A 25,462-nucleotide genomic window follows, 5' to 3' on the forward strand; every position below is an offset into this window, starting at 1 on the left:
GCTCCATTTCTCTCCTCCTTCTCCACCACCTCCTTCTATAGATGAGTCACGGCCACATTCACAGCCGCACTGGCCCCTGGCCTAGAGATAAACTTGGGCTAAAGGGGTTTTATAGTGAGGACGAATGCTGACATTGAAATTTAAAAGCAGTCTAGCTACTCTACTACCATTCCTTTTCCCTTCTGGTTCCCATGGAAACAGACCTCAGATCGCCAAAAACAGGGTAAAGATAGCACCATGCCCAGTTTTCCTGCAATCTGTTTCCATGGGAACTGGAAGAGAAGGGAATGGAGGCTGGGTAGCTAGACGAGCTGCAAGTCTGCATCCCCCTCAGTGGGAGAGGCAGACAGTGCTGGCACGCTGGTCCAGTGGCCTGCAAACCTCCATGGGCTCTTCAGGAATGACAAGTCCACTCTTGGATGGAGTTTCCGAGAAAACAAAGCTCACGGCAGGCCAGGCTGCGGGGCTAAAGCCAGCTGTGGACCTCCAGACACACACTCAGCAGGTGCTTCACCTTCGCAAACATCCCTTTACCAACCAGAGGCAATCCCTCGCAAACCAGGGTTCCCACAGCAGGCTGGACATCAGGATGATCACAGACCTAGTGAGTCAACATACCAGGGGGCTGTGACCAGGATTCTGTACTTTTTAATCAGCTCCAAACGTGATTCTGATGCTCGGTCATTCTGGAAAACCAATGCCCTAGACCAGAGTTTCCCAAAAGTTTACAGTGCTCGTGGTGGTCCTGTGGGGGCCCTAGTGAAGTGCAGATTCCCATTCAGCTGGTCTGGAGCAGGGCCTGAGACTCTGCATTTCTAATTCAGCTCCAGGGGGAGGCTGATGCTGTGGGTCCCTGAACCACATCTGAGTGGCGAGTATCTAGACTCCAATGAACCTTTTCCACAGACCAACGATGGATACAACCATTCCCACAGGAGCAATTTACTCCCACCTTCAGCCATCAGTCCACACCCAAGCCAGACCTTTAAGTCAGACATCTCTGACAGTAGGGGCTGAATAATCATGCTTTGTATTACCTTCCCTCTACCTGTTTGCTCTGCCTCCAGAGACCATCTGCATGGATAAGAAGGGAACAAAATAGTCAAAAACTATGTATAATCATCAGGGGAATGAAACATGATTGTCTCCACCAAATCTGGTTTCTCTAAGAAAAGTAAAAGCAAATTCTGCATAGTTGAGGATTATATGTGGAAAATGTGTGAAATATTTAGAATATTTATAAACATAAAGGTGTTATCAAAAAAAGAATGGAGCTGTCCACATGTAATTTTAAAAAATATATATTTGTATTGATTTCTGAGAGGAAAGGAGAGGGAGAGAGAGATAGAAACATCAATGATGAGAGTGAATCACTGATCGGATGCCTCCTGCACACCCAACACTGGGGGTTGAGCCCGCAACCCAGGCATATGTCCTGATCAGAAACCAAACCATGACCTCCTGGTTCATAGGTTGACCCTCAACCACTGAGTCATTTTAAAAGAAATGAGAATTTTTTAAAAACTCTACAATTATTTTAAGGAAATGTCTCAGCTCGCCTTAAAATCTCTAGTCTTAAAGAAAATGTACAGGGTAAAAATAGAATCCACATTTCAGCTAAAAGTATGCAAAGTAATAAAAAAGTAATGTTTATTTCTATACTGAACCACAAAACAATTTTAAACTACATAAAATGCCAGTGTGTTATTCAAAGGCAAGTCACTGATTTTCTGCTTTAAGAAATCTCCATTTTGCTTATATATAAAAAAGGGAGGCATTTCTGTTTCTCATTAAATACATTTTGTACCTTCTTGAAAAAGAGTAACATATATTAATCTCTGAAAATTAAAATATGACCAAAGAATTCAACGTGAGAAAATCTTCTAATTCGAAAAATGTAAAAGGCAGGAGGGGGATCAATTCTTTGATTAGTCAGCACACAAGCAACAAAGCGAGCTCAGCATTCTGCCCAGTCCCGTCGCTGCAGGCAGCCAAAGAAAATTTCATGGTACAGTTTATGACACACATCTTCATTCCGATGAGGCAAAAATACACATAATATGTATTTATACACGCATGTATAATGTCACACACAAACTTTTTAAAAAATGAGTTAGTTTTGAGACTTGGTTGCTTTTTAGGTTCCCAAAGCACATGAAGCCAAGAGTGGTAAAACTGTTGTGATGACAACATGAAGTCAAAATAAGGGATTTCTGCATTTGCTTAAAAGACAACAAACACACACACACAAGTCACAGATTGAACTGCTGCAGTAAAGGATGCAAAGGGGTGTGAGCTATTAAGTGCTCCATTAAAAGAGATAAAAATAATTGGGAACAAATGCAGAGATGTGCTTACACCCAGCTCCACTGAAATCTGTTGGTCTGTGAGACCCTAGCCAGAGAACCAGTTGTGGGTATTTGTGTACGTGCATTTACTCTGTGTTTATATAAAGAAGCAACTGGAGCAGGATCCGCAAACTACCTGCAAAAGGTCAGATGGTAAATGAATAGTTCTTCAGGGTAGGAATACCCTGTCCCTACTCCTCGATTCTGTCATTACAGCATGAAAACCACCACCAAGAGCAGCATATAAATGATTGAGAGTGATGTGTTCCAACAAAACTTTATACAAACCAGTGCTAACTAGGATATGGCCTATGAGCCATAATTTACCAACCACTCGACTAGACTATAAACAGCTTATTTGGGGTGGAATGTCCTATTGAACTTCCTCTCCACAGTTTCAGGAAAGGGAGGGGGGGGAAGCTGTAGAATCTGTCTCATATCGATTCTTCAGTCACCCCTGAGGAAACTCTGGATTATCAATACTATAATAGTCTAGTATTTTCCAGCAATATACCAGCTCTATACAGCTGCTACTAATTAACATACAATAATTGGTTGTTGCATGCTGTTTGTACTTTTCTTACATTTATCTTGTCTCCTTCACTGGATTCTAATACTCCCAAGGAGGAGACGTTTTCATTTGCATTTTCCCTTGGAATTTAGTTTAGTGTTCAGCAAAAGATGCTGCTGACAAACAAAATCTTCCCCTCCCCTAAAAAGGTGGGTAAAAATATGGCTAAAAGAAAAAAGAACAAAACACCCCCATCTTTATACATACATATGTATATATACACACACATATATATATACACACACACACACATATATGTGTGTGTATATATATATGTGTGTGTATATATGTGTGTGTGTGTATATATATATATATATACATATATATATGTATATATATATATGATTTCTGAGAGGGAGAGGGATAGAGAGATAGAAACATCCATGAAGAGAGAGAATCATTTATTGGCTGCCTCCTACATGCCCCACACAGGGATCAGGCACACAACCCGGGCATACGGCCCAACCTGGAATCAAACTGTGATCTCCTGGTTCATAGGTCAACGCTCAACCACTGAGCCATGCCAGTCGGGCCCCCATCTTTTATATTAACCCCAATGCAACTGTGGCAGGAGGACAATCTACAGGTCTATCTACAAAGGCCAAGTGTGTAATGGACACGTTCACATTGGCTGAGCTTCCTCCAGCAAAAAGAATTATGGTCTGTAACATTTTCCTCTTTCTCCATTGACCCTTCATCTCACCTGGTCAGAAAGTCATAACACTAACTAACAGGGTGAGCAGAAAAGAGAGCAGACATATCCTACGGTGGACAGATACTCAGAGATAAGAACTTGAGATGGTAAGCAATGTAAAAACAGGCAAACACATATCTGTGCTATACTAGTATAATATTACATACAATTATCTATATATATATAAAAGGCTAAGCAACCAGCAGACCGGCAGACAGGTATGACGTGCACTGACCACCAGGGGCCAGACACTCCACACAGGAGCTGCCGAGTGACAGCAACATTGCAGAGTGCCCTCTCATACTCTGGGATCCCTCAAGAGATGTTGGGACTGATGGTTTTGCCCGATCCTGCAGGCCAGGCTGAGGGACCCCACGTGCAGGAGGGACCCTGCTCACTCCGAAGATGCCCTTTGAGCCCTGGCACCACCCCAGGTGCAGACAGCCAGGCAGGGACCACAGGAGGTTGGCTCCAAGGCATGTCCAGCCCATTTAGACCAGTCCCACCCCGCCAGCCACCTTCTAATTAATTTCCTTTCAATGTGCACGAATCCATGCACCAGGCTTCTAGTATGTTATATATTGTATATTACGTGTTATATATATAGGGTATATACATGAGTGTGTGTAGAGACAGAGCTAGAGATTGAGGCAGATATAGAGATAGAGATAAAAAATACCTATCAATAATGATGAATTAACACAACATTGGGGGAAAAGACACACATCCTAGGTTCATCTCAACAAGATGACAACAGTGCTCCCAAAATCCAACAGATGACTGACTCTGCTTGTGAAGTTATAATAAACATTAAAAACTGCAGCTAGTACAAATGACAAAGCCATCATTAAAAGAAACAAAATGTGCATCTGGTAAGCTCCTAGTGACCAAGCAATGTGACGCCACCCAATCATTACGCACCCAGCAGCTTTATCTGCCATCCTGAGCCCGCTCATGCCATGCTCCCAGGGTAACAGAGACTGATTACCTGCTCAGCAATGCTGTTTACTCACCTGCCTGGGCCACGGGCAAGAAGGTGAGGTGGGCCTGTTTTTGAAGGCATTCAGAGAGATTAAAGGGCAGGAGAGCCCAGCTCCTGGTCCTTGCCTCTGAAATTAGAGAACTTTCGAACAAGAGAGTAAATCTCATCTTCTCAGCCCATGATGGGGCAAGCCCACACTTCTGGCCCCATCCATACCCGCAGGAGAAACCCTGCCTGTGTTTTCTTATGGACAAGGGGGATAGTACTTCCCCATCCAAGGGGACAAGAAGAAATGGGAGATTCCCCAGTAGGTGGTACTGACAAGCCCCTGGCACAAGTAGAAACTCATTAGTGTTTCTAATCCAATGTGTAAACTTGTTAGAGCCTGGAAACAATGCTCACTAGGGTAGCAGGTTTGCCCTCAGAGATTCAGAGCACTTTCCTATTACCCCCTCCACCCCAACCCACCCCCAGCTTTCACAAACCAAAGTAATTCAGGTAAAAAGAAAGAGGGGTTTGTTAAGGATGGTACATGGCTACCTACACCTTTCACACACCACCACCAGCATGACCAGCAAGGACTAAGGGCATCTCAGAGCCTCTAGCAGGCCCCAAACCTGGACCTTAATGCTCCCCTGAACCCCACCTGTGCCATGCACACCTGGCTTCCTCCCACATTAGCTGTCTAAGTGCCTCTCTGCTTCCTGAGCAGAGGACACACTGAGCAGGGCTCTTGTCCTGCTGTGTTCAGGAGAGGCTCTAATCCTTTCTAGTCCTGCCTCCCTGGGGACGAGCTCCTGCTGTCCACCCCCAGACGCCGCCCTCCATGGGCTCCCTGAGTCACAGAACCTCAAGCTGTCAAATATTTCATCTTAAAGAAGACCCTGGGGTCATTTTTCAATTCTGATGGGAATTTGAAAGTAATCACTGAAATGTGTATATATTTCTTTATAATTCCTTACTAGAGACCCAACGCACGAAATTCGTGCAAGAGTAGGCCTTCCTTCCCCCGGCTGCCTGCACCAGCTTCCCTCTGGCACCCAGGACCCGGGCTTCCCTCCGGCTGCCAGCAGGCACCTGGGACCCAGGCTTCCCTCGCAGCCCTTTGGCTTTGTCTGGAAGGTCATCCGGAAGGACGTCTGGTCTAATTAGCATATTCCACTTTTATTATTATAGACTGTTTCACATCTATTATAAGGCTGGTCTCTTTGCCCCAGTCCAATAGCTTTGCCCATTTCTCCTTTATAGAGAAGAAAGACTGGAGTCAGAAAGGTGAATAGTTTTGCTGAAGGCTGTGAGGTTAGACTGCAACACAATCCGACTTACAAGAGCTTTTCCCACTGGAAAGAGCCTCTTTGGACCACACCAACCTGGCTTCTCCACAGAAGCAGGGCCCGAGCCACCACAAAAGATTCCATGCCCCTTCCCCTGCCTGCGGGGCCTCCAGCCCCAAGGAGGAGCTCCATGGGATCACGGCTACCAGAAGCTGTGTAGCCGGACCAGCACCGATGACAACAAACAATAAACCAGGATCACAACAAAACAAAGAACACCAAACAGTTTGTTCTCCTCCTCTCCCAAATAAAAGAGTTCAGAAAGGGTGAAGACATAAAGAGGACAAAAAAGAACCATAAAAGAAAGTCCTAGCACTTTGCGAGATGAACCAATTCGGCTTTAAAAGGGGCAGGTGAGAGGGCGATGATGGTTGGCTGGTTAGGAGCCAAGACAGCTCAGTCCACTGAAGCCTGGCTCCTGCCACCCTCCCCATGACCTTGGGCAACCAATCCAACGTCTCTAGTCTCAAGTTTCCTCACAGGTAAAGGGAGAGATGGAGCTAGAAGCCCCTCAGGTTCCTTTCCACCCCAAGATATAAGAAACAAGAAATTGGTGACTAGCGCAAATTAAGCTGCTTATCGATAGTTTCTACAAACAGGCCCTTCGCTAGTAGCACCTTCTAAAACGTAAGGTATTCCTAAACAACCTGGTCCCAAAACACCTGCGAGAAGGTGCCTAGCGAAATCATATAAATGAAGCGACCCAAGTAAGTGCCTTGCAAGCACCTAGAAAACCACTTGGCCCACGGTGAGCTTCATCTTCCTGGACAGACGGACAACAGATGGATAAAATCAGAGCTGCTTTATGAGGAACAACTGGTATAGACTGGACTATTAGTAACTGCAGTTCCTTAAACAGAAAGTAGCCACAACTAAAGCTTGTCCAGGCCAGGGCAGCACACCTCACACGGCCAGACAGCTGACTGCATCCTTCCCATCCTGCTGTCGCGCCTGCCCTCAAGGCCCTCACTCTTTCCAGGTCCCCTAATGTGTGTCTGCTTTTCCTCTTTTTCTCTGTTGCTTCTTCCTCCTCGGCTCATCCCCTAAGTGTTGGTGTCTCCAAAGTCCCATTATCAGGCTTCTCATCTTTTCCTTCCAGCAGTGGTTCTCAACCTTCCTAATGCCGCAACCGTTTAATACCGTTCCTCATGTTGTGGTGACCCCCAATTTCATTGTTACAAATTGAACATAATTAAAGCATAGTGATTAATCACAAAAACAATATGTAATTATATATGTGTTTTCTGATGGTCTTAGGCAACCCCTGTGAAAGGGTCATTCGATCCCCAAAGGAGTCATGACCCACAGTTTGAGAACCGCTGTCCTAGAGACTCACCAGTCCCCTTCCTGTCCCAAGGAATGACCTACACAGGTCTGAGCCCCCTTTCCCTCCTTCCCTGCCTGCTAGTCCCTATGTATCCGGAAAGTCTTTCTTAAACTCCATGTGCCCTCCTCTGCATGATATCCCCCCACTGTCAGCACCACCTGATACACTGCCCTCTCAGGTTGCCATCGTCCACGCACCAGTCTCCCCCACCACGCATTGGTTCTCAGACTCTGCATCAATGAAGCAGTGGGCTCCCCATCACTGCAGCTGTTGGAGCAGGGCAGAATAACCACATGTTGAGGGTACTGAAGAGGGAACTGACCATCACATAGGACTACATCAGACGGCCAAGAAATGCCCTCCACCTCTGAACGATTTTACAGTAATAGTAACTGTGTATGGGTTAACCCTTGTTGAATCTGGCCCAGAGCCCTGTTCTCAACAGTGATCTCAGGGACACACCCTGAAAGGATGAATGGTTCTCCCGAATACCAGCCATAAAGATCGGCCATGACCCAGATTCCCACAGAAGCCGTTTACAGACAAAGGGTTTAGGAGCCAAGGCCAGTGTTCATTAACGATACCTTACAAATGGAACTTGAATCTCAAGTATTCTTACTACTAGAAGCAAGGAACTATGAAGAAGTGTGTGTTTTTATTTGAGAGAAATTAGACTAAAGATAGAGCTCAGATATTAAAGATCAAACAACCCTCATTTTTATTCAAAAGAATTTTTCCTCGTGTATCAAATAAATATATTACAGACCCTGATCTCTGTAATATACTTACTATTATTATAAAATGTTCAATACAGGGGTGAAGAAATATTGATCTTCAAAAATCACACTTAATTGTAGCTGAACATCCAACAATCCTGATTTTTCCACCAAAGGACCTGGAAGTCATTCCATTAACCGTCTTAGGGGGACAACGTGAGAAAGAAATAATGCTCTGTCCTCTCCTCCCACTGAAAGGTCGCCAGGGCCTCTTCCAGAGCACGCACTGACTCCGAGATACACACATAACTTACGGTGAACAGATATTTACTCTGAATTTCAGATAATCGGTACATCCTTATGGTAAAAAAAGAACAAAACTCAGTTAGGGAACCTCTGTGACTTTGAGACAGAAGCACTTCAAACAAAATGACTTCAGTCTAATGGGCTTCTACAGGAAGCATATTTCAGTTTCAAATCAGTTGTCTTGTGACAATTCCTTATGCCTAGATACAAACTGGGTGCTGCTAGAAAAGGAAACTGTCAATGGAGGGGACTCATGTGCATACCTGACAGACAATGTTGGTTTTTTTCTTATGAGCAAAAGGTAGAAAAAGCCCTGGCTGGTGTTGCTAGGTGGTTAAAACATAGGTCTAAGAACCAAATGGTCCCAGGTTCAATTTCAGTCAAGGGCACATACCTGGGCTGCAGGTTGGGGCCCACGTGGGAAGCAGCCAATTGATGTGGCTCTCGCACACTGATGTTTCTCTCTCTTTCCTCTCTCTAAAATCAATGGAAACAATGTCTTCCAGTGAGGATTAACCAAAAAAAGTTCTTTATAACAAAGTTTAGCATTCTCTACAGAGCCCTACAAGTATTATCAATTATCATTTCTGCAATAGTGACTACAGAATTAAAAGCAGCTTGACTTGGTGCTAGAATCATCTGTCTCCCACTCAAGGTCCATTCTCAGGGGGCATTAATGAAGACATGGGAGAGGAACAAAGGTTTCTCTACAAGAGGTTTAAGTTAACAGAGCTTTCTATTTCAGTAACTCATAGAACCAACACGCAAGGTGAAAAGCAGCAGACTGATCCTGGAGCACCAAGGGTGCTACGACACAGGCCTTTCCAAGAACGAACACCTGTTCTTCCAGAGGAAAGCACACACAGAACAATACAAAGTGCTCCCCTAACGATTCCTAGCGACATCCATCTTTCCCTGCCTATGTCCTTTGCACCCACTGTCTGCATCGCTCCGTGAGTGGTTGTTCTAACTAGTACTGTACAGCTCAGCAGCACACGGCACACTGTGCCAGCCACTAGCTGCTTTGAGCGCGTGCCTCGTCTCCCCAGCCGGACTGGAAGCTGCTCACAGACAAGGACACTGTCCGATGTCCCTTGCATCCACTCCCTCGGAGCGCCTCACGCACTTCACACACACAGCTGGCCCTCTATCGAATGCGCAGTTTCATACCGCCTGCCTGCTGGCGTGCTTGCTTCCTTTCTTCCTTTCCTCAGTGAGGAATCCGTGAGGGACCCCTGCATAGGTAGTACTATTCAAAGCAACATCAGTTTAAGGTAGGCAGGAAGCAGAGAACACAGTGCCTTTACGGGGGATTTTAAAATGACTTGCTACTCAAATAACATGTGCCTGTAAACAAACAAAAAAATCAAATAATACCTGTCGTTAAAGAACATTTTTTTTTAAAAAAAAAAAAAGCAATAATGTTCACTGTGGAAAAGAATGGAAAGATAAGTAAATTGAAGAATACTTATAATCCTATCACCAAAGCTAGTCAGTGCTAATATCTCGGCATGTATCCTTCAGAACAGTGCTAATATCTTGACATGTATCCTTCATATATGTGTGCATATATATATATATATATATATATATACACATTGTGTATATGTGTATATATGTGTGTGTATAATAGTATATTACAGAGCCTATTATAATGTTTTCATTAACATATATTAAAATTCACACTATGTTGCTTATTCTTTGGAACAGAACATTTGTATGACCTTAGTATATTTGAGGACAATCTTCTAAAATTCTGAGTAAAACTAATCTTCATTCCTTGCTTTTAACAAGATCAAGTCTAGTGGAGACGGCAGCAAAGAATATGCGCAGTACATGAAATTATTTAGAGACTTTTAATACCGACAAGCACCACAAAAAGTAGTGGCAGGATGTACTCTGATTTTACCTAAAAGAGTGCTCCAGTGCATTAATTTGGCAATTAAAATGTTTCATATGTTTAAAAATGAGACTAAATTTTAATTATAAAGACATAAGGTATCTATGAGACCACAACTAATATTTATTTTTATTACAATACTACTCCTGACTATATATTTTACCATGGAAATGAGAATTACTATTATCACTGTCAGCAGTCAAACACACTTCCTAAAGCCAAGGTTATATGACAATACTAACTCGAAGTTAAAAATGCAAAACTGTCCTCGGAACTGACCCCTAGACTCCTTTCATATGATGCATAACAAGTTCTTTTCTGTTTAGACAAAGCTCTTTTAGGTGCTGGGATAATTAAGCCACATAGGAACACCTGAGAAATCTGCATTTTTATTTCTATTATCATTTTTCTCCAGTGCTGCCCTAAAGACTTTCATTAAGAGAAGTAACCTGCAGTCTGGCCACCCACCCACCCCCATTCCCATTCTCCTTACTCTAGGTCTTTCTGCCAGGTGGCATTTTAACCTGATAACTATGACACACAGACCTGGTTAGAAATATGAATTTTCCCAAAAGATGAGTCAGGCTTTCATATTTCAAGCAAAGGAGAGAAAAAAAGCATTGTTCCAATTAAGCTCTTCTCTGAAGGCATAAATAAAAGTATCCAACAAACTTACATCTAATGATCCATCAGCTTCTCATGTAATTTTCATAATGGGAGTCAGAAGGAACATTCCAACCCTTAACACAAATAAATACTAAATCTCCTTCAAGAATAAATGTATGATGTTTATCATCTTTGCATTCCCCTTTCCACTTCTATTAAATTGGCTTCTTAAAATGTTATTTCTATCAAGCTGTTTTCTGCCTTTTGAAGTTTTCTAATTGTTTTATTCAATCTGTTTTCTAAGATGTGTTTATATTTCTACTAAGTTCCAGCCGGAAATGTCTGGATGCATACCTGAAGCAAGCCGACGGAGAGCCAAATATAGCCTGCCAGGGCAGTGATTTCAGAGGCAGACAGCCACACTAGGTTGGCTCTTTGGTATTCCTAAAGAGCTGCTCAAAATCATACCTTGATCTCCTCTATGCATCCATTTCCTCTACTTACAGACGTTGGCATATTCCAAAGCTCCATGTGTAAGGTCTATTTGGACTGCAAAAGACTTCAAATGAGAAGGTCACTAGAACACTAAACTGACACAAGTGTATAAAAGTAAAATTGTGACTCACATGCTGACAAACCAAGAAATGTTTAGTACAAGCTGTGAGGAAATCAGACAAGAGCTGCTGCCTGACATTCCTACATAAGCTGGCAAAACACACAACCAGTCTTAAGAGAAATGTTGGTGTGCAAGGCAAAGTAACTGTAACAAATCCCAGAGATGGCCTTTCTTCTCTTCCACCTCTGCTCACACTGTATTCCAAACACATGTCTTTGCCCATCCACCTACCTCTGTGGGTAACACAAGTTTATGCTCCTCTTGCCCATTAAACCACCAGTCAAGACATGCCAACTATGTCAAAGCCCCTTGCTGACAGGAATCAGAACAGGCATGCCCGGCATGCCGTGACCCTGCTATGACTAACAGGGACAAAACCCCCAAGAAGAACAACATGGTGTGTAGCTGACATCATGCTAGGCCCTTAATGGGAACATGCAACTCATTTCTCATTCATCAAACTGTTGCAACAGGCCCTTCCCAGCTCTGTCAGTGTAGTCTTTACTGCAGCAATAACACCTACCGTGGATGAGGGCACCAATGATGTCATCCAGACAACCCGCAGATTCCATGCCCTGGAGCATGAAAGAACCCACATGGGAAGGCCCAGAAAGGTGATGTCCTAAGCATCTAGTAGCTGAGACAATACAAATCTGGCTTGGGGCCATGGTGATGTTGCCTGTCTTCTGGGGGGTGAGAGGAGCGCTGTACTTAGAGCTAGGGAACCACCATCCAAAGTGAAATGCAACAGGAAGCACTTAGGATTAAGAAGTATAATCTTCTTCGACCCCAAATCTCTCTCCCTCATTAGAAACCACCACTAGAAAAGTTGGCATACTGCGTATACTAGCATGACAGAGGAAGCGGGAACTTACATGCAGAGGCATACTTTGAGTGAACATGGAAGAGAAGCCCCGTGGCCACATGAGAAACTGGCTCCTTTCACTGGGTGCTCAGAACTTTAAACATATGCAACTACCCCCTCTCCCTCCCTTTATAACCCACTATCTACAATACACTTTCAACAGCCAAATATCTGGTGCATACCTTCAAGGCAATTCTTGATGCAAAATTTGGTGAGGTTGTTATACTCATCTCCCATCCATGTACCTCCTTCTCTGGGGACAAAGGGACCGAATTTTCCCTGTAATTCTCCGTGGGGCCAGGAATGGACACCTTCATATCCCCCTTCTTCCTTGCACAATGGAAGAGCGGGGCATGCCCGTCCTTCCTCTTTTAGTCCGTTTCCCCTCCTGGGAGGCTTTGTGCAAGAAGGGGTCCAACTGCCCTGCCTCTCAATGGCCTTGTAACCTTTTGAATCATGATACTAGCGATTTCTTTTTGAGTCAAATTATCTTTGTAAGTAAACTTAAGTAGCCAGTGCATTTAGGGCAGAAATTGGAAAATCCACATTTTATTTACTTAAGCTCTTTTCACAGATATTCACGGTCATTTTGTATGTATGACCTGGGACATCCATGACTTAAAAATTCAGGAATCTTTTGTCATACTGACTTTAGCACTGATATCTGCAATGGAGATTGAAGGTCTAAACAGACAAAACACATGATAGCACTGAGGCCAAAAACTAAACCGGATAGTCACTAATAAATACTGGTACTATCCTTGCTGGGAAGAGTGTAATATTGTATATATCCTTACTTGTATTTATCTTGCTACATCCCCAATTAGCTTACAACCTACCTGAGAGCAAGGAACACATTTTTCTGAGAAGAGAAGCTATATAGGATATTTTATACTTAGTCTGAACCTAAAATAAACCTGTTTCCAAAGTGGCTCAGAGATGCAATTTTCTTCCTCCATTGATGAGAGAAATGACTTATAGGAAAGCTGAAAGCCTGGGTCCTGGTTAGGGTGAGCTTGGCAGAGATCATGGGTGGTCAAGCTGCGTCTATCACTCATCAAGAGAGATACTATTCTCCAAGACTCACCACAGGTTGATGTCTTTTCATTCCATGGCCTACTTATACCGCTCATTCTCTATGCTCCATCAGAAGTTGAAAATACCTTAGTCTTATTGATTTCAAAGGCCAAAACCAGTCAGAAACAGAACTTACCAATTTCCAGCTGTGCCTCAGCCATATGCCTATTGGTGGGAAGAAAATCTTTGAAACATACAAGCCAGTCTCAAGAACAGGGTCACAGAAGTGTTAGACACGTTGGAGGAATCTGTACCCTCTGCAGTTGTTCGTATCCCCCCCTAAATTTGTATATTGAAACTATAACTCCAAGGTGATGGTATTAGGAAATGAGGCCTTTGGGAGGGGATCAGGTTATGAGGGCAGAGCCCTCATGAATGGAATTAATGCCCTTAATAAAAGAGGCACAAGAGCGTTAGCTCACCGTTCCACTATGTGAGGTTACAGTGAGAACACGGCCACCTGTGGGAAAGTGGGCCCTCACCAGATACCACACACCAAATATGCCAACACCATGATCTTAGGGTTTTCAGCCTCCGGAATTGTGAGAAATAAATGTTGTTTATAAGCCACCCAGTCTATGCTATTTTTGTTATAGCAGCCTGAATGTACTAAGACAGATGGCTTATATTTTTAATTGGAAACAGTACACATATCACAGTACAACCTTGATATAATGGACTGTTAAAGTCGAAAGTCTATTACATAATAAAGTAGGTTTTCTGAATGTGTATGTTAAAAAAAAAATGACAAATTAGTTTACCTGTTTTTGCTGTTGCTTTTGTTATTTTGTTTGCTTGCTTTTCAATAATTCTTTATTGTTGAAAGTATTATATATGTCCCCTTTTTTCCCCATTGACCCCCTTCAGCCTGCCCCTACCCCTCCGCCCCAGGCCCTCACCACCCCATTGTGTCCATGGGCCATGCATATATGCATACAAGTTTACCTGTTTTTACTTATATAGACACATTTGTGTAATTAAAATTAAGTATGAATGAAAAATTTAATTTCACAGAAAAGTTTTCTATATGTATTACTGTAATTTAAAATTTATACTGAATAGATCTAGTAAATGCGTGCATTCACCCGTCACCGGGAGTCAACAAGTGCTCATGGTTGGGGCCTGGCCAGCAGGCATTAAAACTGCTGCAGAAAGTCACACACACACACACACACACACACACACCCCAAAATCAATTACCTCTCGAGATGTAGTGTGACTACATGCTAATCATTCCCAAACATTGTTTACAAGTGGTGACTCTTGGATTTAAATAAAGTAGACTATAGTTGTAGATATATAATATTCATTTGTGTTGGTGAAATTACTTAGTGTTTTTTCCAATGTTTGGCTTATTCAGCAAAATATGTTAAAATAACACTGAATTAATAATAATTATAAGAAAGTCTTGGTAATAATGACAGGGAAGGGACTGAATATTTTTATGGCAGATAAACATGACTGTGAACTCATTTTTGTGAATTTAATTCCCTGGGAGTTGTCTCTTGTGGACACTTAGTCAGGAGACAGTGCTAGTTGAATTTGATTTTATAAATGTTATGAATGTTGGTACTTCATCAGAAATATTGTCCGTAAGACTTAAACTTTCTGGTGAGAGCTACATTACGCATATCTTGGGGTAGGCCAACTATAACAACTGCAGACGGTCCCGATTCCTCCAACGTATTTCACACTCAATGACACTGTTCTTGAGACTGGCTTGTATGTTTCACAGATTTTCTTCCCATCGATGGGCATATGGCTGAAGCACAGCTGGAAATTGGTAAGTTCTGTTTCTGACTGGTTTTGGCCTTTGAAATCAATAAGACTAAGGTATTTTCATCTTCTGATGGAGCATAAAGTTAATGTAGCCAGTTTGAGTTGTTTTTCTAATGTTTCTGTGGATGAATAAGGGCCTGGAGCCTCTTAGTCTGCTGTCTTGCTGACATCACTTCTCCAGACAATATTTCTTTTTTGCCCAATTAATACATTAGTGATTTAACTCAAAGGACTAAAAACATTTAAAGTTTCATTTACTTAACTACTTTGAAAAACGCAATGTGAAACTGTCATTTTCTTACAGCAAAATTTCTCACCTTGAAGTTTTTATTGTGCTGATTTTGCTGCAACACACTTCTTCTTATTCATAAAGAGGGAATTTGCTCTTAGAAGTGATATGAATTTCTGTTTGATTTTGGAGCAAACAGCATGGAATGAACATAAATCAAGAATGTTCTTGCACTGCTGTTAGGTGCACACACCTTGGTTTTCACATAGGGTACTGTGATTTGGAAATTACAGTTATTTGTGTGATGGAAAGATGTAGAGAAGTAGATGCAGTCTGAACTGATTGTGCAGATCCATTAAGTAAGAGTACAAATAGAACTGGGCCTGTGATGACTTGGGTACCATCCACCTTCAGGAAGGGGAATGGGTAAATGACCATCTGGGGCTTCTGGATAGTATGATTCACAGGCTATTCAGCTGGTGTTCTCAACCCAGGATCTGTTAATGTATCTAAAGCAAACTTGTAAAATATATTTCAGAATCATTTTCCAGAGGATTTTGCTAAAGTCTTCTTTAGTGTACAGTCAGTCACCACTGGGAGGCAGAGGGGCATGTTGTTAGATAATGATAGATACAGTGTAGGCTTTCCCTGAGTTCTTCAGTAATTTAGGGTGGACTTTGTGCCCCAGTGCCATTTCCAGTGTCATCAATGTCCATCTTCATGGAAGTGCTATAGATTCCAATCATGTGACGTACACAGAGTAGTCAAATTCATAAGGACAATGGTGGTAGAATGGTGGTTTCCAGGGAAGCGGGGGGGGGGGGGGGGGCGGGGGGAGAGATGGGGACTTAATGTTTAATGGAAACAGCATTTCAGTTTTGGAAGAAGACAAAGTTCTGGAGCTGGATAGTAGTGATGGTTGAATAACACTGTAAATGTCCTTAATGCCATGGAGCTGTGCAATTAAAAATGGTTAAGAGGAGAAACTAAGATGGCGGCATAGATAAACACCGGGAAATTGCTGCCTCCCACAACAATTGAAAAATACAAAACGGACATCATCCAGAACTACCGGAAAGCTGGCTGAGTGGAAATTCTACAACTAGAAGGAAAGAAAAGCACACTGAGAGCCAGAGGAGCTGCGGAACTAAAGTGCAGAGGTACGGGGGCTCACGCGCGCGGAAAAGGACTGGCACCTGAGGACGCGGCTGTCTTTTTGAATCCGGAGGGAGTCACAAGTTCCCGACGGCTCTGAACTCCGGTTCCGGGAAGTCTCTGGGGACCCAGGACTCATACGGGGAGAAACTGGACTGTCTGGCAGCGGGCGAACTTGAGGGCAGCTTTCCCTCAGAGGTGCTTGCAGCCGTTACAGGGACACTGAGACGCGTGACTCCTTAGGGCAGGGCTAAGGATCCGCCATAGCTGCTTGCTCCGCCCTTTGATTCCTTGAGACCCCGCCCCACCCAGGCTGCAGCAGAGGCTTTTGCATATGAATGCCCAGGCCCTTTGCAACCTGATAATTACCTAACTGCAGCCGGGCCAGACAGACCCAGAACTTCCAAGAGAAGGCCCAAGGCCCCACAGCGGCTTGCATTGTTTCACAGCTGAGCCTCATCAGGGCACCTCCAAACTCCAAAAAAGGAAGGAGAATCTGTAGTTCTCTTTGTAGCTCCTGCTGTGTAACCTCAGGCAGAGGCTAAATTAGCACCTCCTTAGATCCAAGAGCCACTGTACCCAGTGGTCAGAGGGGGACCATCCAGATCACAACTCCTCAGATCCATAAGGGACACACTCAGGGTGCAGTCTCAGTGAGCACCAAAGCCCCATTGAAGCAAGTCTTACCCCAGAAGGGTGTCTCCAGCACAGAAGTTCTCCCACTGCAGACACAGCTGATTCTCACTGCCAATTGGCCTGAAGGTCAATTCCTCCCAGTGATCCTACAACAACCAAGGCATAACTGCAACAAGACTGTGCACAAAGCCCACAAGGGAGTGCACCAAGAGTGTCCACCTCAGGTAACTGGGGAGGCTGAGACACTGGGCCCTACAGGACACCTAGCACACAGAGCCACTCTATCAACACAGGGAAGCAGCCAAAATGCGGAGACAAAGAAACAGGTCACAAATGGCAGAAATGGAGGAAAGCAAATGACTGGATATAGAGTTCAAGGCCACGTTTATAAGGTTTTTCAAGAATTTTATGGAAACCGCCGATAAATTTAGTGAGTCCCTCAATAAGTATAGTGAGACCGTGGAGGGCATGAAAAAGGACCAACTAGAAATTAAGCATACACTGACTGAAATAAAGAATAATTTACAGAGATCCAACAGCAGACAAGAGGATCCCAAGAATCAAGTCAAAGATTTGAAATACAAAGAAACAAAAAATACCCAACCGAAAAAGAAAAAAGAAAAGAGATTCCAAAAATATGAAGATAGTGTAAGGAGCCTCTGGGACAACTTCAAGCGTACCAACATCAGAATTATAGGGGTACCAGAAGAAGAGAGAGGGCAAGATATTGAAAACCTATTTGAAGAAATAATGACAGAAAACTTCCCCTACCTGGTGAAAGAAATAGACTTATAAGTCCAGGAAGCGCAGAGAACCCCAAACAAAAGGAATCCAAAGAGGACCACACCAAGACACGTCATAATTAAAATGCCAAGAGCAAAAGACAAAGAGAGAATCTTAAAAGCAGCAAGAGAAAGACAGTCAGTTACCTACAAGGGAGTACCCATACGACTGTCAGCTGATTTCTCAACAGAAACCATGCAGGCCAGAAGAGACTGGCAAGAAATATTCAAAGTGATGAATAGCAAGAACCTGCAACCAAGATTACTTTATCCAGCAAAGCTATCATTCAGAATAGAAGGTCAGATAAAGAGCTTCACGGATAAGAAAAAGCTAAAGGAGTTCATCACCACCAAACCAGCATTATATGAAATGCTGAAAGGTATTCTTTAAGAAGAGGAAGAAGAAAAAGGAACTCTTACCATTTGCCACAGCATGGATGGAACTGGAGAGCGGATAAATACCACATGATCTCACTCATTTGTGGAATATAATGTACAACATAAACTGATGAACAAGGACTGATCCAGAGACGGAGAGGCATTGATTGGACTGTCGGGCCTTGGAGGGAAGGTAGGGGAGGGTGGGGGTAAGGGGGAAAGATCAACCAAAGGACTTACATGCAAGCATATAGGCCTAACCAATGGACACGGACAACGGGGGGGTGAGGGCATGATGGGGGGGGGGGGTAGAGGGTAATGTGGGGACAAGGACACATATGTAATATCTTAAAGCAATAAAAAATATATTAAAAAAATAAAAAATAAAATAAAAATGGTTAAAATGGTAAATTTTGTTATGTATATTTTAAAAAAACAGTTAAAAACATATTAACAATCCCTACCTCTAGAAAGTAAAATTGAATGATTTTTATTTCCTTTTTAAAATTGTTTATCTCTATTTTCAAAATGTTTTCATAATCTTTTATTACTATCTTGATAATAAAACTTTTGTTTTTATTTTAAAAGAAAGAATATCAGCATTACATTTTGTTACTGTACCTATTCTGGCTATCTATAGTTTTATTTACGTTTTTATGCAAATTTTTACCTTTACATATGAAAAGGGCACAAAGCGTAATAAATAGGCATGTAAAAAGAAAATGTTTAAACAGATGACATGTTCACCACATAACACATTAATTTTTGAAAAGCCATTATTTTAACCAGTGAATGTTATTTACAAGCTGCAATGGAAAGAAGCCACTGAAATATAGGAAATAAAACTATCAAATGCCTCCCCCTTCCATACCAAAATATGCTGATATGTCACAAGTATTATACATTAAGCATAAATGAAATTTTAAGCTATCTTACAAATTCTTCAAGAAGAATGTGTCTTTTCTCTCATACAACCCAAAAACAGATACACACACACACACACACGCACATGCACACACACACACAAACGCACACACGCACATGCACACACGCACACACACACACACATCTCCAAGCCTCACCAATGTCCTCTTCAGAGGAATCAAAGTCAATGGAAAGCATCATTTGGAAACACCATCATCTTCCCTCTCTCCTCTCCCACAAATCTGCCCAGCTAGAACAAACACAGAGAAAACACACAAGCCAGAATTTGTGTACAGGACACATATACAAACAATTATCTTACGTGTTAGCAATTAAGCCTTCCTTCTCACACAGAGTAGCAACCACTGATAATTTCTGAAAACTAGACTGATCTTTGCAGAAATGCAAAAATGAAGAACATGGCACAGTTCAATTCTATTTTCACGAGAACCTTATCTTTACAGAGTAAACATATGTGTGAGAGTAACCTTTACACTCTCAGAAACATTCACAAACAAATCCACCAACGCCGTATTCAAGAAGGGCACGTGTGTGTTCAGGGCTGAGGATCCTGTCACAGTCAACAGCAGCAGTTACTGTTTTTAAATCTCTGGTGCAGGAAGCTCAACCACTCCAAACTTGTGAAACTAGACAAGATCAGAAAAGAAATGTGATTTTATCCACTCATCCCTCACCTCCACAGAATGTCTGACTAGAGATCCCCTTAAACAAAACAAAAGGAGAACACATTTTTTTAGTGAGTCTAGTTCTAAAAAGAAAAATATATCAAGGGAGAATAGAAAAGAAAAATGGTAGATGATATAAAATATCGCATTTAGAACAGTTGCAAGAAAGACAGCAGATGAGGACAGAGAGCCTTATGTACTGATAGTCGCCTTTCTGGGTCACAGAAGGAAGAAGAAAATGAAAAAGGGAAGGGAGAAGAGGGGGAGGGAGGGAAAGAGGGAGGAAACTTGAAACTATAGAAGATCATGAAGTTCTTAGTGATCCACTAAATGAAGGAGCAAAATTTTTCCAAAATCATCATTTGCTACTTAGGTGCATCTACCTCTGGAATAAATATCCAATGACAGCAGGGTTCCTTTCACTACCTACTAGTAATTACGCCGCTGTGACTATATATCCAGACCTAGAGAAACACAATGATATAGTGACAGAGCACAAGTTTTTAAACTTGGTTTTGAATCCTCACTCTGCCTATTGCTAAGTGACAATGATCAAGTTATTTAACTTTTGTGAAACTACTTTTCTTATCCATAATAACGGATACAACAGAACTTTTCCCTTCTCCTCTGGATATCAAACAAACACCAAAGGACAATGAAAAAAGTTGTATGGAATTTTCCAAATCCACTTTCCATGCAACTAGGAGACAGATACAATCTACAGACTTAAAACTAACTTGTAAAAACTGTCAGAGGCCACTGAGATTGGGCAGAGAGTACACAGGGGGAAGCAAAGATGAAAAGCAGAGAAATGAAAGGACTCGGGGTTGAAGGATCCCACCACCACAAACAAAAACATACCTGGAGGGGAGAAACACAACCTGAAGAACGCAAGCTGTAGGAGCAAGGAAGTAGCAGAAGACCTCCAGGATCTACATAGGCCCAAAGAATCAGAAGAGATAAGACTGTCATAAGGACCTCGTAGCTGGGGAAGATAAGCTCATGGGTGAGCTATATTTGTAGGAAACAGCCCTGTCTCTGATGCAGCAGGGATGGAGGGAGGCACTGGGGGTGAAGCCTGGAAAGCCACACTAGAAGCTTTGACAAAAGTTGGACTTGGAACCCACGTCACTCAACAATGAGCAGTGAAAAAGGAATTGGAAAAGCAATTAAAAAGATATTCTATGAGGAAAAAAAAAAAGTAAAACCATAAAACTTACCAAGAGACAGAATACTCCCTAGAATGGTGCCACTGTGCACATAAAGCTGCGACCAAATATTTTGCCATAAAATTTTAAAACTTCAAGAGGCAATCACTTCTATGAAAACAAAGGGGACAGAAAAAAGACCACAAAATGCAAATGTAAGAATTAAAAGGTAAAATGGTAAGAATCAAGGAGATAAGTAAAATATTATTTAGCAGAAATCAGAAGAAGAAAAAAACAACCTTGGGGAATAAAAAGTCGTAGAACCTAAGTCTTACATTCAGTCCTCTTTGCTGGCCCAGCGCTCGGCCAGCCACTCCCACAAATATCCGCAGCCATGACTCCAAGTCGCACAGCGCATGACAGGGACTCGAGGTTCTCAACCTCTGGCTGTTTCCAAGCAAGCCCTTCCGTGGCCCACAAGGACACATCCAGCATGGAAACCCAACATCACCTCAAAATCAAAATGCTCAAACTTGAAATCATCATCTAAATCCACCGGTCTTCTTTTCCCCCTTTATCATGTCTTTTACTTTCTTAAAGAATACTTACTTAGCAAACCATTTCAGAACCTTGACCAAAAAACAACAAAAAACACTTGTGCTTAATGGAGCTCAACACTTGTTTCTTTACCTGCAGTTCATTCTCTCCTTCTTTATCACCAATGTCCACAAAGGAACAATTACCAATATGAAAAATAATAAAATAATCCACAATAGTCCCTGGAAGCCCTTATACACTGTATACATTTAATATCATTCCCAAGAAAACTGATTCCATGTGAATTTTACATTGTACCAGGAACAGAATCTTCTTTTTTGTTGTTACACAATCAAGAATAAACTCCATTCATAAAACTAAAATAAAATCAAATGTTCATCTGAATATATCTATCAAAGTATAAATGCTACAATTTATAATAGTATAATATATTACCATAAATTTCTGCTTGTTGTTATATATTAAACTCTTTTTGTGAAATTTATTAAAGCACCCCAAGAAAGCTTACATGGTAAAAGCACCTCATTATTTTTTATTTATCCAAACTAAATACAAGAAAAGGCATACAATTTAGGCCCTTTAAAATGTATATATAAATCATCAACAACAAACCAACAAAAAAAAAGTTGAGATAAAGCTAGCTTAACCAAACTGGTATAATAAACAAGGTGTTTGGGTATTCAGTCATATTGGAGTCTGAAGCAAAAGGAAACCAGTGATATTAATCCTGTCTTTATTTAAAATTGTAATATTTTCTTCATCATAGACTTTTGCTATAATTTTGATTTTTTAAAAAATATTCTTTATCTTGACTACTGATGGGTTTATTTGGGGTACCTCCTTAAATTCTGTGCTGGCCCTGTGAGGTGATGCTCTCATCTGGGGGTTGGGGCTTGAAGCAAAGAGTACCAACATATTTACTTCTCTATTTCCTGCTTAGGACACAAACATGATCTAGAGACACAGCTCTTGCCCAAAATCATCGCTCATTTAAAATCACCCATTCTCTCCTAATTGCTAGTCCTGCCACTTAACGTAGCACAAGTTCTCACTTTTAGGAGCCTCTGGTAAAGAAAAAAAAGGAGCATCACCGGTGAAAACAAACACACAAAGAACATGCAGGCAGAAAAACAGAAAATGCACAAAGATGTATTTTGTAACAGAACATTTTCCAAAGAACAAAAGTAAAGCTGCCCCTGAGGCGTTTGGAGGTAAGCGGTTTCCTCCTATGGCTCCGCTGCCCAGCTGCCTCCGCACTGACCACGTGTCCCAGGAGGAGCACCCAGAGCCGCTCCTGCTCAGCCCCTCCTGACTCTGCACATGACACTCACTCACATTGGCCAAAAACCGAGCTGGGCGGTGCTAATGCGAGTACAAAAAGAGGTGAGAGCCATTTTTGAAATCAGGTTTGAAGTAAAATTCCTTTTGTTTTAAAAAAAAAAAAATCAGAAAGGAAAACATAATTTTTCACAGCCAGTAATTGTCAAATTATGCGTGTGGCAATACAACACAGAATCTGACCGGATGACTTGATTTTCTTCTTAGGATAAAGTTTCTATGATTTAATATTTTTTTATATTTTCTGTTTCACTGAGAAGAACAAGCACAGCTAGGTTGTTTTGGGGGTTTGTTTTGGTTTTAAATTCTAAATGTAACTATACTGGATTCCACTGCTTTTTTCAGAAATAAAGATTTTAAGTTTTTGTGTTTATTCTTAATACATTAATTCTGAAAGAAGAGTTGTCACTATAATCATCCAAATCTGACAGCTGTAAAATTGTATGAAAAAGACTAGAAAACAGAAGACTCAAAGAAACTAATTCAGAACTGTAAATAACTGCTGAAAATGTGAAGGAGATTCATAGAGTGCAAAAAAGGAATAATTAAGTAGCCACTAAAAGCCAAACAAACTATGACTTTAAAAAAAATCTAATCTAATGAACAAAATAAACTACCAAACAAAATAGAAACAGACTCATAGACACAGAGAACAGACTGACAGCTGTCAGAGGGAAGGGGAGGTGGAGGGGTGAAAAAGGTGAAGGAATTAAGAAAAAAACAAAAAACAAAACTCACAGTCACAGACAACATATGGTGATTACCAGAGGGAAATAGGGTGAGGAGAGGTAGAAGAGGGTAGAAGAGGGATAAATGGTGATAGAAGGAGACTTGACTTGGGGTGGGGAACACACAATACAATATACAGATGATGTATTGTAGAATTGTACACCTGAAACCTATAGAATTTTATTAACCAGTGTCACCCCCATAAATTCAATAAAAATTTTTTGAAAATCGCTGTCATAGATGGGGAACATGTTTTGAAAATGTCTGAAATCACAGAGCAGTAACTTTCAGAAGGAAGCTAGAGAGGGAGCCAAATCATGAACAGATTTCTGTGCAGAGAAGCAGCTCCTAACGACACAGAGGTGCTGGGGTAGAAAATAACCCAGTTCTTCAATAAACAGCCTGTCTACTGGGCCAGATAAGATACAGGGAGCTGAATCTCTCCGAACCCTAAAGGATACTCTGGGTGAAAATTAGGTTCCTCTGTTTGCTGACTTTATAAATGCGGAGGAAGAGCAGGAAACAAAAGGTTGCCATGAAAAGAAACTGTAAAATCAAATATCTCAAATTACTTGATTTAAAATATGAGCTCATTTTGGCTCACTAAAATACTCCATTTACTCACTATCTCCAATGCACTCCCCCCACCCCTAATTAATTAGTAACCATTTCACCCACAGATGCAGGCAAGGCTTGGCATAGCCAACAAAGAGAGAGGCCACATCCTGGGCGATCCCATACAGAAGGGAGCCCACAGTTATTCCCATTTGGCTTTGCAATGTGTTCTTGAATTACGCTTGACTATGGCCCACCTGATGCTGTGGGCATTCACAATATGTCAAAGGAAATACAAGGTCAAGAAACATCTTCAGTCCAGCTCATGTTGCTCAGTGGTTGAGCGTCTACCCATGAACCAAGAGGTCCCCAGTTCCATTCCTGGTCAGGGCACATGCCTAGGTTGCAGGCTCGATCCCCAATGGGGGCCATGCAGGAAGCAGCTGATTAATGTGGCTCTCTCATAGATATTTCTCTCTCGCTATCCCTGTCCCTACCTTTCTCTTTAAAATCAATAAAACTATATTTAAAAAAGAAACATCTTCAAACTCGGAAATATCCTACTTGTAACCCTACCGCCATGCCATGCTACCAGCAGGAAGCAGTATTTCTCAAGCCTTCACTGAGCTTATCTGGTGAGAATTACAAAGACAGATTTTTCACCTCTATACAAAGAAGAGGTTTCCACAATTAGAGCTTTCCAGAAATAGAATTATGCCAACTTCTTTGGTGAGTTCTCTGATATTGGAAGAGTTCAAGCACAGTCAAGGTAACCGCTTATCAGAAGGAACTAACTTACCAAAAAATGAGGGAGTACTGTTCCCACTGCAATCCCAGGGAAAAGGCAGCAGACTCAAATGAGGTTGTTTCTTGTTTTTTTAAATTTCTCTTCCCTAGTTAGAGGATGCATTTTGAAATGTTTTCTTTTAAAAGGCTCCCTCCTAGGCTAGAGGTAGCATAAAAGTAAAAATAAAGAAGAGACAAGAAATTTTATCAACATTGGACTTCACAGCACATTCCTCCTAATTAATACAAACTTGAAATCAGGATGGGCAGAGTCAGAGATGCAGATAAGAAACTTGAAAACTACTGAAGAGCTTCTAATGAGATATGTAATAAAATTCATTACCTCCTTGAAAGCAGGCCCTAACACTGAAACCAGACTCTAATAGGTCTTTTGTTGTTGTTGTTCCTCCTAGTTTTGTTTGTTTGTTGCTTTGGTT

General features: G+C 41.8%; 1 protein-coding gene across 8 annotated transcripts in view; it reads right to left on the reverse strand.

The window, feature by feature from the left end:
- LDLRAD4 (low density lipoprotein receptor class A domain containing 4) overlaps positions 1-25,462 on the reverse strand; it is a 335,343-nt gene that overhangs the window by 216,741 nt on the left and 93,140 nt on the right. The window contains exon 1 of one of the 8 annotated variants that reach the window (XM_036321969.1): positions 25,039-25,173. The exons of the other annotated variants lie outside the window; for them this stretch is intronic. The gene's annotated coding sequence lies outside the window, so the exon portion shown is untranslated. Of the gene's footprint in view, positions 1-25,038; positions 25,174-25,462 lie in introns of those variants that run through there. 8 annotated transcript variants of the gene reach the window in all.

Source organism: Myotis myotis, unplaced genomic scaffold, assembly GCF_014108235.1.
Source record: "Myotis myotis isolate mMyoMyo1 unplaced genomic scaffold, mMyoMyo1.p scaffold_m19_p_9, whole genome shotgun sequence".
In the NCBI taxonomy this organism is placed as follows: Eukaryota; Metazoa; Chordata; class Mammalia; order Chiroptera; family Vespertilionidae; genus Myotis; species Myotis myotis.